Raw genomic sequence first — 13932 nt, 5'->3', positions numbered from 1 at the left:
AATTATCCTGCAGTGGAAACTATGGCCTCGACAAGATTCTTCTGGGATTCATTTATTAAGGAGTCGGTGGAAAGACGTTTGTCGGAGGATTTGATTTATCGTGACGGCGGCTTTCACCTGGATGTGGCTTGGGACCCGGTGATTTCTTCAATATGTCCAGAAAGAAAACATTTTGCGACTAATGGCACGTCTAACGACAGTTAATTTTAATAATTTGATATCTTAATTTTAGCTTTTCGAGGCCGCATCCCGACAGAAAGCGGGTATGTAGTACCACATTACGCATGCGTCTGCGCGCCGTAGAAGGAGAAATGGATGGATGATTGGGTTCAACGTTCCACTGACATCGAGGTCATTAGAAATGGAGAAGAAGCTTGAACGGCGTCAAGGATGGACAAGGAAACCGGTCGTACCTTTTCAAAGGAACCATCCCGACATTTGCCTGGAGCGATTTAGCGAGTAACGGTGAAATACAGGGCTATTTCAAATGATTGAAGCGATGTCATAAATTCACTGTAGCTCCATTCATTGACATATGGTCACGACACACTACAGATACGTAGAAAAACTCATAAAGTTTTGTTCGGCTGAAGCCGCACTTCAGGTTTCTGCCGCCAGAGCACTCGAGAGCGCAGTGAGACAAAATGGCGACAGGAGCCGAGAAAGCGTATGTCGTGCTTGAAATGCACTCACATCAGTCAGTCATAACAGTGCAACGACACTTCAGGACGAAGTTCAACATAGATCCACCAACTGCTAACTCCATTCGGCGATGGTATGCGCAGTTTAAAGCTTCTGGATGCCTCTGTAATGGGAAATCAACGGGTCGGCCTACAGTGAGCGAAGAAACGGTTGAACGCGTGCGGGCAAGTTTCACGCGTAGCCCGCGGAAGTCGACGAATAAAGCAAGCAGGGAGTTAAACGTACCACAGCCGACGGTTTGGAAAATCTTACGGAAAAGGCTAAAGCAGAAGCCTTACCGTTTACAATTGCTACAAGCCCTGACACCCGATGACAAAGTCAAACGCTTTGAATTTTCGGCGCGGTTGCAACAGCTCATGGAAGAGGATGCGTTCAGTGTGAAACACGTTTTCAGTCATGAAGCAACATTTTTTCTTAATGGTGAAGTGAACAGACACAATGTGCGAATCTGGGCGGTAGGAAATCCTCACGCATTCGTGCAGCAAATTCGCAATTCACCGAAAGTTAACGTGTTTTGTGCAATCTCACGGTTTAAAGTTTACGGCCCCTTTTTCTTCTGCGAAAAAAACGTTACAGGACACGTGTATCTGGACATGCTGGAAAATTGGCTCATGCCACAACTGGAGACCGACAGCGCCGACTTCATCTTTCAACAGGATGGTGCTCCACCGCACTTCCATCATGATGTTCGGCATTTCTTAAACAGGAGATTGGAAAACCGATGGATCGGTCGTGGTGGAGATCATGATCAGCAATTCATGTCATGGCCTCCACTCTCTCCCGACTTCACCCAATGCGATTTCTTTCTGTGGGTTTATGTGAAAGTTTCAGTGTTTAAACCTCCTCTACCAAGAAACGTGCCAGAACTGCGAGCTCGCATCAACGATGCTTTCGAACTCATTGATGGGGACATGCTGCGCCTAGTGTGGTAGGAACTAGATTATTGGCTTGATGTCTGCCGAATCACTAAAGGGGCACATATCGAACATTTGTGAATGCCTAAAAAAACTTTTTGAGTTTTTGTATGTGTGCGCAAAGCATTGTGAAAATATCTCTAATAAGAAAGTTATTGTAAAGCTGTGAAATCGCTTCAATCATTTGTAATAACCCTGTAAATCAGGACGGCCGGTGCGGGTTTGAACCGTTATCCTCCCGAATGCGAGTCCAGTGTACTAACCGCTGCCTCACCTCTCTCGGTAAATATTCGAAGAGGGCACGAAACAGGACAGAGGTCGCCCATGTAGCGGCTGCTCTTGCGCATACCTTTCGTCGCCAAATTAAGGTATAAAGTGAAGTATCTGCGCTAGCAGAATAGAAATGCGGAAAACCCAAGTCCGGAAACTATTTACTGGACCCAACAAAACGAAACAAGAACACAATCCCCAAAAGAACAACAGACTCGATCCAACTGCGGATTGACACAAATATAAAATAATAATATGATAATAACAGAAACGACCCGACTCTTCACGGGGAGCGATAACAAACACAATTCTACAATGTAAAAGGGTTCGTCGACTATATCAGGTCCGACTACGAGAGATCGACCAGCTAGAAGAGGCGATTGGCCGTGGCTGCACGTGTTGCAGCTCTGTACACTTCCAAGAGATGCGTCGAACTATCTTTTGCCGGCAGTGCGCCGCCTTATAAAGCCTGTGTGGCGGATGTGTCTGCCGGAACTATTTGCGATCACGTGCTGGGCGTTCCTGCTCTAGCTGCGACCTCTAGTGAAGCTGTTCTGCAGGCTCCGCTAACGGGTAGCTATCCTTGGCGGCCGTAGGTGGAGACTTGGTATTTTTTTGTGGCCGCCATTAGATATTTGTTGACAACACAGACGACATAGGTTTTCCTGGTAAATATTCGCCCTGTGATGTAGGCACCCCGTTTTGGTTCGACGTTAAGTGGGATGCCAATGCAGTAGGCGCTATGATGTGTGAAGTGGGCGGCCACAGCACAAAGTTAGCGATGTGAACTAACAATCTGTTTCCGCTTGTTACCACCACCATACCCACAAACCTTCAATTTCCTTGGCTGAATAATGGAATATTGTACCGCTGACAGCTTTCCCCCATCGCCAAATGGGACCAGGGGGATGACATAACAATAAACGAAAAAAAAGCAATCTCCAGTGCAAAACACTCTCCTGAAAATGGCAGAATAGTTGTCAGCAGAAAAACCGTAGCAAGAAGTCACAATTCCGATACTTCATGGAATATCATTATTGATTTTTACGGAGGAGATTTTCGTTATCCCAAAATGGCATAATCCTTGAGCATAGAACGTGCTCTATAATTCTCCAACAGATTTGTGCCAGCGCTATGGTTCTCTAATAATGCGTGACTGTCTGACGACCCTATTGAAAACTAGAACAACATGCAGTTTTTCCAGTTTCTACGTACTCTTCGTTGCTCCACTGATTTATGATAAGCTACTACTAAGAGAGCAATTTGTTTCGCCTAATCTTAGTAGCACCGCACAGCTATATCATTCGGCCCAGTCACCTCTTCACTGATGATCTGTGTCAGTTGATTATGAATTCTGGAACTGCTTATTTTAATATCTGTCGTGGAATGATTAAAAGGAAGACCCGTATTATGACATTCCACAGTGAAAATGTTTCGTAAGGTAGAACTCAGTAATTCGGCTTTCTTTCTGTGATAACCTGATTCGGTGTTAATATGGTTATTGAGCGACTGAGTAGGGGTCTTCGACGTATACTGTTTCTTTCATAAGATAAAAAGAATTTTATTTTCATTCAGATCGTTCGGCAAATGTTTTCTTTGTTTTTTTGCGCTTTGACAGCCCTGAAATTGAGGTGAAACTATGAGATACTCTTCCTAGGTTTGCAGCGGGATCCGTGCTCTCCAAGGCTGTCTCCCTTGGAATTGTTTCCATTCTGGAGCTGGCATCCATGAGAGAACTCATTGCATGCACCAAGCTTTATGTGTGCTGCCTCCACACTTGAAACGCCGTTGGTGGATGAGTATGAATAGAAATAAAACGAGGCATTAATGCCGTAACTAACCCACAATTTTATTTACGCGTTGGGAACGTCGAGTTTAAATGCAGGCCACCACTGGATTCCACGACTTTTTCTGAGGATAGCGCCTCTCCCTGCGAATTAGCTTAACAGCCAGCATAATTTTATTGGGTTCTTTCAAAACACAGTTCCAGTAACGAGAAACGGCAGTAACCACATGTGTCTCATCATAATTCATTACATGTCACTCGGCTAAGCAACTCCACGCAGCCGTTGATTCCCAGGTGGTTGTAACCTTGTGTAGTGGTGATGTTCCACACACTTAAACATAGTCTGAGCAATACATGCTTTCCCAAAGAGGCGTGGAACGTTGCAAACACCGAGCTCTCCGTCCTATACAGGATGATTCAGTTGTCCATACCGATGTCGTGTTATGCAAACTGCAATGTGATATCTGTCCTTCAGAAATTTCTTATTCTCTCGCTCTCACGTGCAAACAATCAGTCCTAATGAAAAAAAAATGAACAGGACCTTTTTATAGGAAATTTAATGTACTTGAATTTTGTAATGGGAATCGTTTTGTACTGAGGCTCAGGGAGTACCTGATGAAGACTGCGACTTACGTAATCGAAATGTCGTGAAAGGACGACGCGGACTCCCGGCAGAAAACCCAATTATCCAGGATGACAACGCCTCAGCGGGAAAGCCCGAAGACCAACAATTGCTTGGTTGAATTCGTCCGGTCTTCTGACTAGTAAACTATTGTGCTTGTAAGGATTAAATTTGAATCGAATTGTCAAGGTAGTTAATTTTAGAGTAATGTTCACAAAAGTGGTTTTTCTTTCATTACCCTCACGAGCTCGGTTAGATTAATGATGTTAAAGAAATAGCCTGTTATGCTGGTGGCGTAATAGTCCAATCAACAGAGACTAAAGAAGGTCGAATTTCAGGAAGAGTAGTAGTAGGTGGAAGTGCCATGAACAACATACAAGGAATCCTGACTATAGAGGGATGATTGTAGTTTGAAGGTCACTTTCGTAAGTTTTTCTTTAAAAATTCAAAAACATTGGCGTCCAGCAAAAACGTACCCAGTACAAAATTTAATTACATCAAATCTCCTACAAAAAGTCCTGTTCCTTTTTTTTTTTCTCTAGGACTAGTAGTTTGCGCGTACCAAGCGAGAGAATAAGAAAACCCTGTGCGTGGTTTTTGAAGGCCAGAAATAATATTGCTGGTTGTATAAACGTTGGTTTGGGCAGCTGAATCGCCCTGTGTAACTATTCCCACATCTGCATCATGACTTCAGGCACCGACTGTCTGCATCAAACTCTCAATCTACAAATTGTGTATATAAATTTCATATACGATATGGTTTCTAGCAGTGATTAAAAGTTATGTGGAGAATGGCACGGGACTTATCTTCCGATCTCAGCGACCATGGACCCCTTACCGACACAGTCAGTGAAACAGTAATTCTTACTCGGGACGTCGGCTGTTCGATTTAGTCTATTTCTCTCACCTAGAATGATGGCATCAAGAAACCGTATGAGAATGCTGAACAGCCAATTCAGCACCTAAAGCGAAATTATAAACTAATAATTATGGGGGTCTAGAATGCGTTGTTAGTGATCAGATTAGCAGGAGTTAAGGAGAATGCATGCTTGGCAACGGTGATATGAAAATTGAGTAATGCATTAACTTCAGTTAGTAATTGCGAATACACTGTTCAAAAATCACACATTGAGGAGGTATACTTGGAAACGCTTGGAGAAGCCCTAAGATTCTGGCTAGATTACATCATGGTCTCATAGAGGTTCCGAAATCAGATAGTGGGTTGAAAGGTATATAGAGGAGCAAATGTAGACTCGCATCACAATTTTATTAAGATAAAAAGTAGAATGAAATTTAAGAGAACATCCGGTAGAATCAGTGTTCACTGATTACTGAATTACTGAGGAATGATGAGATGCATTTGAAGTTCTCCAATGCTGTAGATGTCGCACTAATGAATACCACAGTAGACAGTTCAACAAAAGAGCGATGGATACCGCTCAAAATAACAATTACAAAAATTTGGCGGAGAAACACTGTTACACGGAAGGAAAGTGCCAAGAAACCTTCAGCACCAGATGGAACACTTCAACAGATATAGATAAGAAGAATGTACTACAACCTGAAAGTTAGAGGAAAATAGTAATACATAAAATTACTTAGGAATGAAACGCATAATAAGAATATGGAAGCCAAGGCTAAGTGGCTGCAGGAAAAATGCGAAGACACTGAAAAAACATCTGTCCGTCTGGAGGACTGAACCAACATATAGAAAAGTCAGAGCAGCCATAGGTTAAAATAAAAGCAATGGCGTCAAAATCGAGAGTGCAATATGAATTCTACGGTTGAAGGCAGAGGGGAGAGAGAGAGAGAGAGAGCAGAAAGATGTAACCATTACACAGAAGGCCCCTACGAGAGAGAAGAAGTAGTAGTCGATAGGAAAGCCACAGGGGCTCCAATACAGAGCTTTGAAAGACATGGAACCAAATAAGGCAGCATGAAGGATAACATCCTTCGAAGTTTCTAAAATTATTCTAGTAACTGACAACCAAACGACTGTTGACGTTGGTCTATGAATCTATGAGACTGCGACACTCCGTCAGTCTTTCGGAAAAAAATCAGCCACGCAATTTCGAAGATATCTAAAGCTGATAAGCGCGAGAAATATCGTACAGTAGGGTTAACAGCTCATTCATCCAACTTTCTGACAAAGATAGTGTACTGAAATTTTTTTTTTAAAATATAGGAACTGTTAGATGACATCAGTTTGGCTTTAGCAATGCTAAAGGCACCAGAGTGCCCGTTATGTCGATGCTAGTGATAATGGAAGGAAGCGTGAAAAGCAATTAAGACACGTTCATAGAATTTTTCGAACTGAAAAAAGCATTCGCCGATGTAAAATGGTGCAAGTTGTTCAAAATTATGAAAAATAGTGGTAAGCTGACGGAAAGAGAGATGAACAACAATAGGTACAAACTACAATAACATTTTATTGAAAGAGTAAAAACGAAGTGTTTGGATCGAAAAGGGTTTAAGGTAGAGCTCCAATCTTTCGCCTCTTCTATTCAAAATTTACGTCAAAGAAGCAACGACGGAAGTAAATGAAAGGTTCTAGACCTGGATTAATATTTCTGATGACTTAATGAAACCGAAGAAACAAAGGAGCAGTTAAATCGAATGAACAGTGTAATAAGTACAGAAAATGGATTGAGAGCAAACCAAAGGAAGATGAATGAGATGGAGAATAGCTGATACCTCTACAGCTATGAAACTCGGTGATCCCGAAGTAAATGAAAGAATTCTTCTACCTTGAAAGCAAAATAACACATTACGGACGAAGGAAGGAAGACAGACATAAAAGGCAAAAGTACCACAAGCAATCAACACGCAAGGCGCCGATGTGGCGTCAACGAAAAGGACTTGTAGCAAACTACCAATGTAACAGACGGGAGGCCTAACCATATGCACATTTCATACGGCACAGTCAAAGAAGACGTTACTGGTGAGAATAATTCTAAAATTTAAAAGGAGGTCAATTACAGGATAGGTCAGATTGAAGTCGCTGAGAAAGGAACTGTAGATCAAAATGGCTCTGAGCACTATGGGACTTAACATCTGAGGTCATCAGTCGCCTAGAACTTAGAACTACTTAAACCTTACTAACCTAAGGACATCACACACATCCATGCCAGAGGCAGGATTCGAACCTGCGACGGTAGCGGTCGCGCGGTTCCAGACTGAACTGTAGACAAAGGAAACATGGAACAAAAAGGATGGTCATGAGGCCTTGAGCTGGCAGCTCCATCATAAGATTTATTCTGCTAAAGGTTGGTAAACTATACAGAGGACATCCAGAATTACTTGTGAATTTCAGGTAGAGAGAAAGCGGCAGGAATTTAATGACAAGGTACCAAGCAGGAAAAGGACGACAGACTTGCCATGTAACGAAAAACTAAACTAGCTATAAGAAACGTAAGTGGTTTAACTACAAAGAATAGAATTAAAATTAAAAAAGAAACTTGATGTAGTCACGATGACCGATAAAAAATTGAAATTAAAAGGTAGAGTTATCAAGAATGGAAGTGCTCCTGCTAGAGTTGCAATGACATACACAATTCATTGAAATCAGAAATAGTAGTGCCTCTGAAAGAATTGTAACTGTAATATTAGAAATAGTTAGAGGCCATTTGACTTATTTGACTTTCTCCGGAATTTAGGTCCCATAAGAAAAAACTAGGTTAAACTATAACATTCTCTGACAAACTCCAGACGGTACTGAATAAAATAGTAAAAAAATATTATGTTTGCACTGCGTGAGACTTCAATGCTAGAATATGAAAAATCCTTATTGCTAAGGTGGTGGCAAGTTCAGGGAAGTAGCATTAACTAGAAATGGACAAAAAATTAACATAAGGCTCTATTTAACCAACTGAAAATAACAAACACCTTTTTTCAGGAAGAGAGATATTCATAAATACACGTTGACAGCCAGAGGACAACTATCACTCATTAACTGTGTTATTATCAGTAACAAAATGATTGGTTGTTAAAGTGACGAGAGTATGTAGAAGTACCGAAAAGGGTTCAGACATTCTTTTGGTTAGTTCGCAAATTAGATGTTAGAAAGATTGAAGAAAACCGTAATAAAATATAATAACAATGCAGAAATATATAAAGTGTAGCTTAAAAGGTGATCATATAACTTTAATACCGAAGAAGTATATACAAGTAGCTCATGCAACAAAGAAAGAAGATTTAAACAAAGAATGAGAAAGTAGATACACAAGTGTGTAATGTACAAAAACAAGAAGTTTTGTCTATGGAGAAGAAAGAAATTTACCAAAGGTAAGGAACGAAGATACTGATAAAATTACTAAATAATGTGCGACTGTTCTACAAGAAATGGTGTTCCACTTGCAGCCATCTAACATGGTGTCAGAACAGGATCTTAAACTTTTCCCGAGAGAACCTTGTTTTTTTTTCAGTCTTCTGACTGGTTTCATGCGTCCCATCATGAATTCCTCTCTTGTGCCAACCTCTTCATCTCAGATTAGCACTTACAACCTACGGCCTCAATTATTTGCATGATGTATTCCAACTCCGTCTTCCTCTACAGTTTTTGCTCTCTACGGCTCTCTCTAGTACCATGGAAGTCATCCCCTGACGTCTTAACAAATGTCCTATCATCCTGCCCCTTCTCCTTGTCAGTGTTCTCCACATAGTACTTACCTCACCGATTCTGCGCAGAACCTCCTCATTCCTTACCTTATCAGTCCACCTAATTTTCAACATTCGTATGTAGCACCACATCTCAAATGCTTCGACTCTCTTCTGTTCTGATTTTCCACAGACCATGTTTCACTACCATACACTGCTGCGCTCCAGATGTACAGTCTCAGAAATTTGTTCGTCAAATTAAGGCCTATGTTCGATACTAACAAACTTCTCTTAGCCAGGAATGTCCTTTCTGCCAGTGCTAATCTGCTTTTGATGTCCTCCTTTCTCCGCCCGTCACTGGTTATTTTGCTGCCTAGGTAGCAGAATTCATTAAGTTCACCTACTTCGTGACCAGCAATCCTGATGTTAAGTTTCTCGATGTTCTCATTTCTGCTACTTCTCATTACTTTCCTCTTTCTTCGATTTACTCTCAGTCCATATTCTGTACTCATTGGACTGTTCAGTCCATTCAGCAGATCATGTGATTCTTCTTCACTTTCACTCAGAATAGCAACGTCAGCAGCGAAACGTATCACTATGAATTTTAATTCCACTTCTGGTCCTTTCTTTTATTTCCATCATTGTTTCTCCAATGTACAGGGGCAAAAGATTATATCGCTATCCCACAGCCTTTTTAAGCAGACGCTTCGTTCTTGGCCGTACACTCTTACTATTCCCTCTTGGTTCTTGTACATATTTTATATTACCCGTCTCTCCCTATAGCCTACTCATATTTTTCTCAGAATTTGGAAAGTCTTGCACCATTTTACGTTGTCGGGTGCCTTTTGCATTTCGACAAATCATAGGAAAGTGGCTTCATTTTTCTTTAGTATTGCCTCCATTATCAATGGCAACGTCAGAATTGCCTCTCTGCTGTCTTTACCTTTCCTAAAGCCAAATTGATTGTCATCTAACTCAGCCTTAATTTTCTTTTCCATTTTTCTGTGTATTATATTTGTCATCAACACGCATTAGCTGTTAAGATGATTGTGCGATCATTCTCGCAGTTGTCAGCTCTTGCAGACTTCGGAATTTTGTAGCTGATATTTTTCTGAAAGTCAGATAGTATGTCGCCAGACTCAGGCTTTCTACACAGCAAAGTGAGTAGTAGATTTGTTGCCATGATTTTAGAAATTCTGAGGGATTGTTATCTATCCCTTCTGCCTTATTTCATCTTAAGTCTCCAAAGCTGATTCTAATACTGGTTCTTCTATCTCTTCTAAATCGACTCTTGTTTGTCCTTCTATCATATCAGACAAATCATCCCCATCATAGAGTCCTTTATTGAACTCTTCCCACCTATCCGCTTTCTCACCTGTATTTATCAGTTGAATCCGTTGCGCTCTCAATGTTACCACCTTTGCTTTCAAGTTCACCGAAGCCTGTTTTCAGTTTCCTATCTGCCGGGTCAGTCCTTCGAACAAATATTTCTTTTTCGATTTGTTCGCGTTCTTCATGCAGCCATTTCGTCTTAGCTTCCTAGCACTTCCTGTTTATATCATTCATCGGCGACTTCTATTTCTGTATTCCCGAAATTCCCTGAACATTTTTGTACTTCCTTCTTTCATCGATAAACTGAACTGATACTAATGGTTACTTCGCAGTTATCTTATTTGTGCCTATTTTTTCTTTCTAACTTGTGTGATTGCCCATTCTACAGATGTCATTCCCTATACTGCCTGTTGAGCTGTTCCTTATTGCTGTATATCTAGCCTTAGAGTACTGCAAGCCTATCTCATGTTAGTACTTCCTTATCCCACTTTTTTTCATACTGAGTCTTCCTGACTAATCTCTTAAACTTCACCCTACTCTTCATCGCTACTAAATTGTGATCTGTGTCTGTATATGCTCCTGGGCACGCCATACAATCCAGTATCTAATTTGGGAATCTCTGTGTGACCATAATGTAACCTAAGCACAATCTTCCCATATTACCAGGCCTTATTCAAGTATACCTCTTGCTCTTGTGATTCTTGAACAAAGTTTTCGCTTTTACTGGCTGAAATCATTACAGAACACAATTAGTGTTTCTTCTCTCTCAAAGCCCATATTCTCTTGTTACTGTTTCTTTTACTCCTTCCCCTAGAACTGCATTCCAGTCTACCATGACTATTAGATGTTCATCTCCCTTTATGTACTGGTTGTACTGTATTACGTTTTCAGTATCCTCATATACTTTATCTCTTCATTTTCTGCTTGCGACATCGGCATGTATAGCTGAACTGTCGTTGTCGTTGTAGGTTTGCTATCAATTCTGCTAAGAACAACCCTATCACTGAACTGTTCAGTCACATACTCTCTGCCGTACCTTCCTAGACCGCAGCTCGTGGTCGTGCTGTAGCGTTCTGGCTTCCCACGCCCGGGTTCCCGGGTTCGATTGCCGGCGGGGTCAGGGATTTTCTCTACCTCGTGATGACTTGGTGTTGTGTGATGCCCTTAGGTTAGTTAGGTTTAAGTAGTTCTAAGTTCTAGGGGACTGATGGCCGTACATGTTAAGTCCCATAGTGCTCAGAGCCATTTTGTACCTTCCTAATCATAATGAATCCTACTCCCGTTGTACAATTATCTGCTGCTATTGATATTAGTCTATACTAATCTGCCCAGAAATCCTTGTCTTCTTTCCATTTCACTTCACTGACACCCACTATATCTAGGCTGAGCCCTAGCAATTCTCTCGTCGAATTTTATAGCTTCCCTACGATGTTCAAGCGTCTGATATTCCACGAGCTGACTCGTAGAACGTTACCCTTTCATTGGGTATCTAATCTTCTTCTCGTGGTCACCTCCTCCTTTGGCAGTCTCCTCCCAGAGATCCGAATGGGGAACTATTCCAGGATCTTTTGCCAATGAAGAGATCATCATAACACTTTTTCAGTTACAGGCCACATGTTCTGCCTATACAATTTTGTATCTCTAATGCAGTGGTTTCCATTCCTTCTGCGTCTTCATGTAATTGATTATTGCTGCTTTTTTCGTCCTTAAGGGCAGTTTCCCACGGCAAGGATAAGAGAGTGCCCTGAACCTCTGTCCGCTCCTCCGCCCTCTTTGGCAAGGCCTTTGGCGGAAAGAGGGTGACTCCCGATTCTGAAAGTCTTTGACCACAATTGCGGATTATTAATCAAAAATGTAGTGGGAATGTGATTAGAGTCCAGACCGAGAACGTTTTGATTACTAATCAAAGTATCTACCAGTAGATAGTGCATGTAGCGACACATAAGACTGCACTTCTTCAACGGTCCAAACAAAACAAAAGCTGGACTGTAGCTGACTGGTGATACGTAATGTGGTCTGATGAACTGCAATTTTCTCGTTTCAAACGATGCGGTTCCTGGTGTTCGTCGATGTTTCAATGAGTCGTTTAAACCCGCAGTGTGTGGCGCGTGTAATTAAGATCGGACGTGATTCTGTGGCGTTTTCAAGTTGTTTCCCGACCATGCTCCACTGATTCAGATTATCATGAATATGAATCGCAAAGTTTCTTACAATATTCTCTTCTTCCACATTGTGATGGCGTGTATGTTGTGAACACTTCCGTCTTCAAAGACGAAAATAGCAACATTATTTCCTTGAAGAGTCCTCTGGTACCTTGTCGCACTTCGACTGATCCACTGAATCGGTCGATCTTAGTCCCGAAGAGAATGTTTCCGATCGTTTGGAACAGCCGTTTAAAAGAATCACTCAACATTCCTGAAATTTACAAGCGCTACGAAATCTAACCTTCAATGAATGGATTTTGTTGGATGTGACATACCTGAAGAAACATTTGGACTCTGTTCCGAGCTGCCGGCTGGAATGGCCGAGCGGTTCTACGCGCTACAGCCTGGAACCGAGCGACCGCTACGGTCGCAGGTTCGAATCTTGCCTCGGTCATGGATGTGTGTGATGTCCTTAGGTTAGTTAGGTTTAAGTAGTTCTAAGTTCTATGGGACTGATGACCTCAGAAGTTAAGTCCCATAGTGCTCAGAGCCATTTGAACCACTCTTCCGAGCTAAATCGAGGCCTTTATGAAAGCTAGAAGCCATGTTACACGTTGTTATTTAGGTTTGCTGGCGAGAGTAATTGGTTGTCCGATTTGTTGCCCGATTTGCTTGTATGAGTTCACACTACGGTATACGGCATCACACTACCGGTATCGGGTTCATGCTTCTGTGACTCGATTATGTAACAAGTCGAGTAATTTCATCTGTTGAAGGATTTAATTAAACAGTGGTTTAGCCACAATGAATCGACGAATCTGGTTGTTACTCCATTAGCTCGCAAAGACGTCGGCACAGCTTCTTTTATCGTCACATCAGTATCTCCGTTTGGAGCGTCTGCCCACGACTGCTGTTCTTCAGCACGTTCAATAAAGTCCATATAAGCTTCTGCGTTTCCAAGTAAACATCTCTGGCGTATAATATCTGTGGCCGCTGCTCACTGGTTTAAATGGGCGGTCGCACATGCTCCAGCTTTAGTAGGTTGGCTCATTCGCAAGACAGAGTAGACGGTCGCAATATCTGTGCCAGAAGTGAATTTTCTGCGACTTCACGCAAGAAAAGTGGTGAATGAAATTTTATTATAATTACAGACTTGAGACTTGTTACACATAGACTCACACTGAAGCAGCTGGGAATTCCGCATCAGCACCAGAGGTAACCTCTCTCACGTACGGGTTTAAATTCTCCTACATTGTGCTAACTTACGAATGACAAAGACTGTGTATACGTATCGAATTAAACAGATGATACAGAATCAGATTAATCTTTGTATTGTCAACTGTAAAATCCACTTGCTTTCGCCATTTTAACTATCGTGATGAAGAAATTTCGTTAGTTAATAACTAGTTTTCAGGAAATGTCCCAAGTCAGTCTCTCTGTGTGTCATGAAAGGAGCCAACATGTGCATTTTCTATTAAAATTTTACGGAAAAACCAACTCCACAAAAGGTTAGTTAAAATATTCGTCTAACAGTACATTATTTACACTGAGTCCTCAGAATAAACT

Source organism: Schistocerca cancellata, chromosome 1, assembly GCF_023864275.1.
Source record: "Schistocerca cancellata isolate TAMUIC-IGC-003103 chromosome 1, iqSchCanc2.1, whole genome shotgun sequence".
Classification (NCBI taxonomy): Eukaryota; Metazoa; Arthropoda; class Insecta; order Orthoptera; family Acrididae; genus Schistocerca; species Schistocerca cancellata.
Note: the sequence above shows the minus strand (reverse complement) of the source record.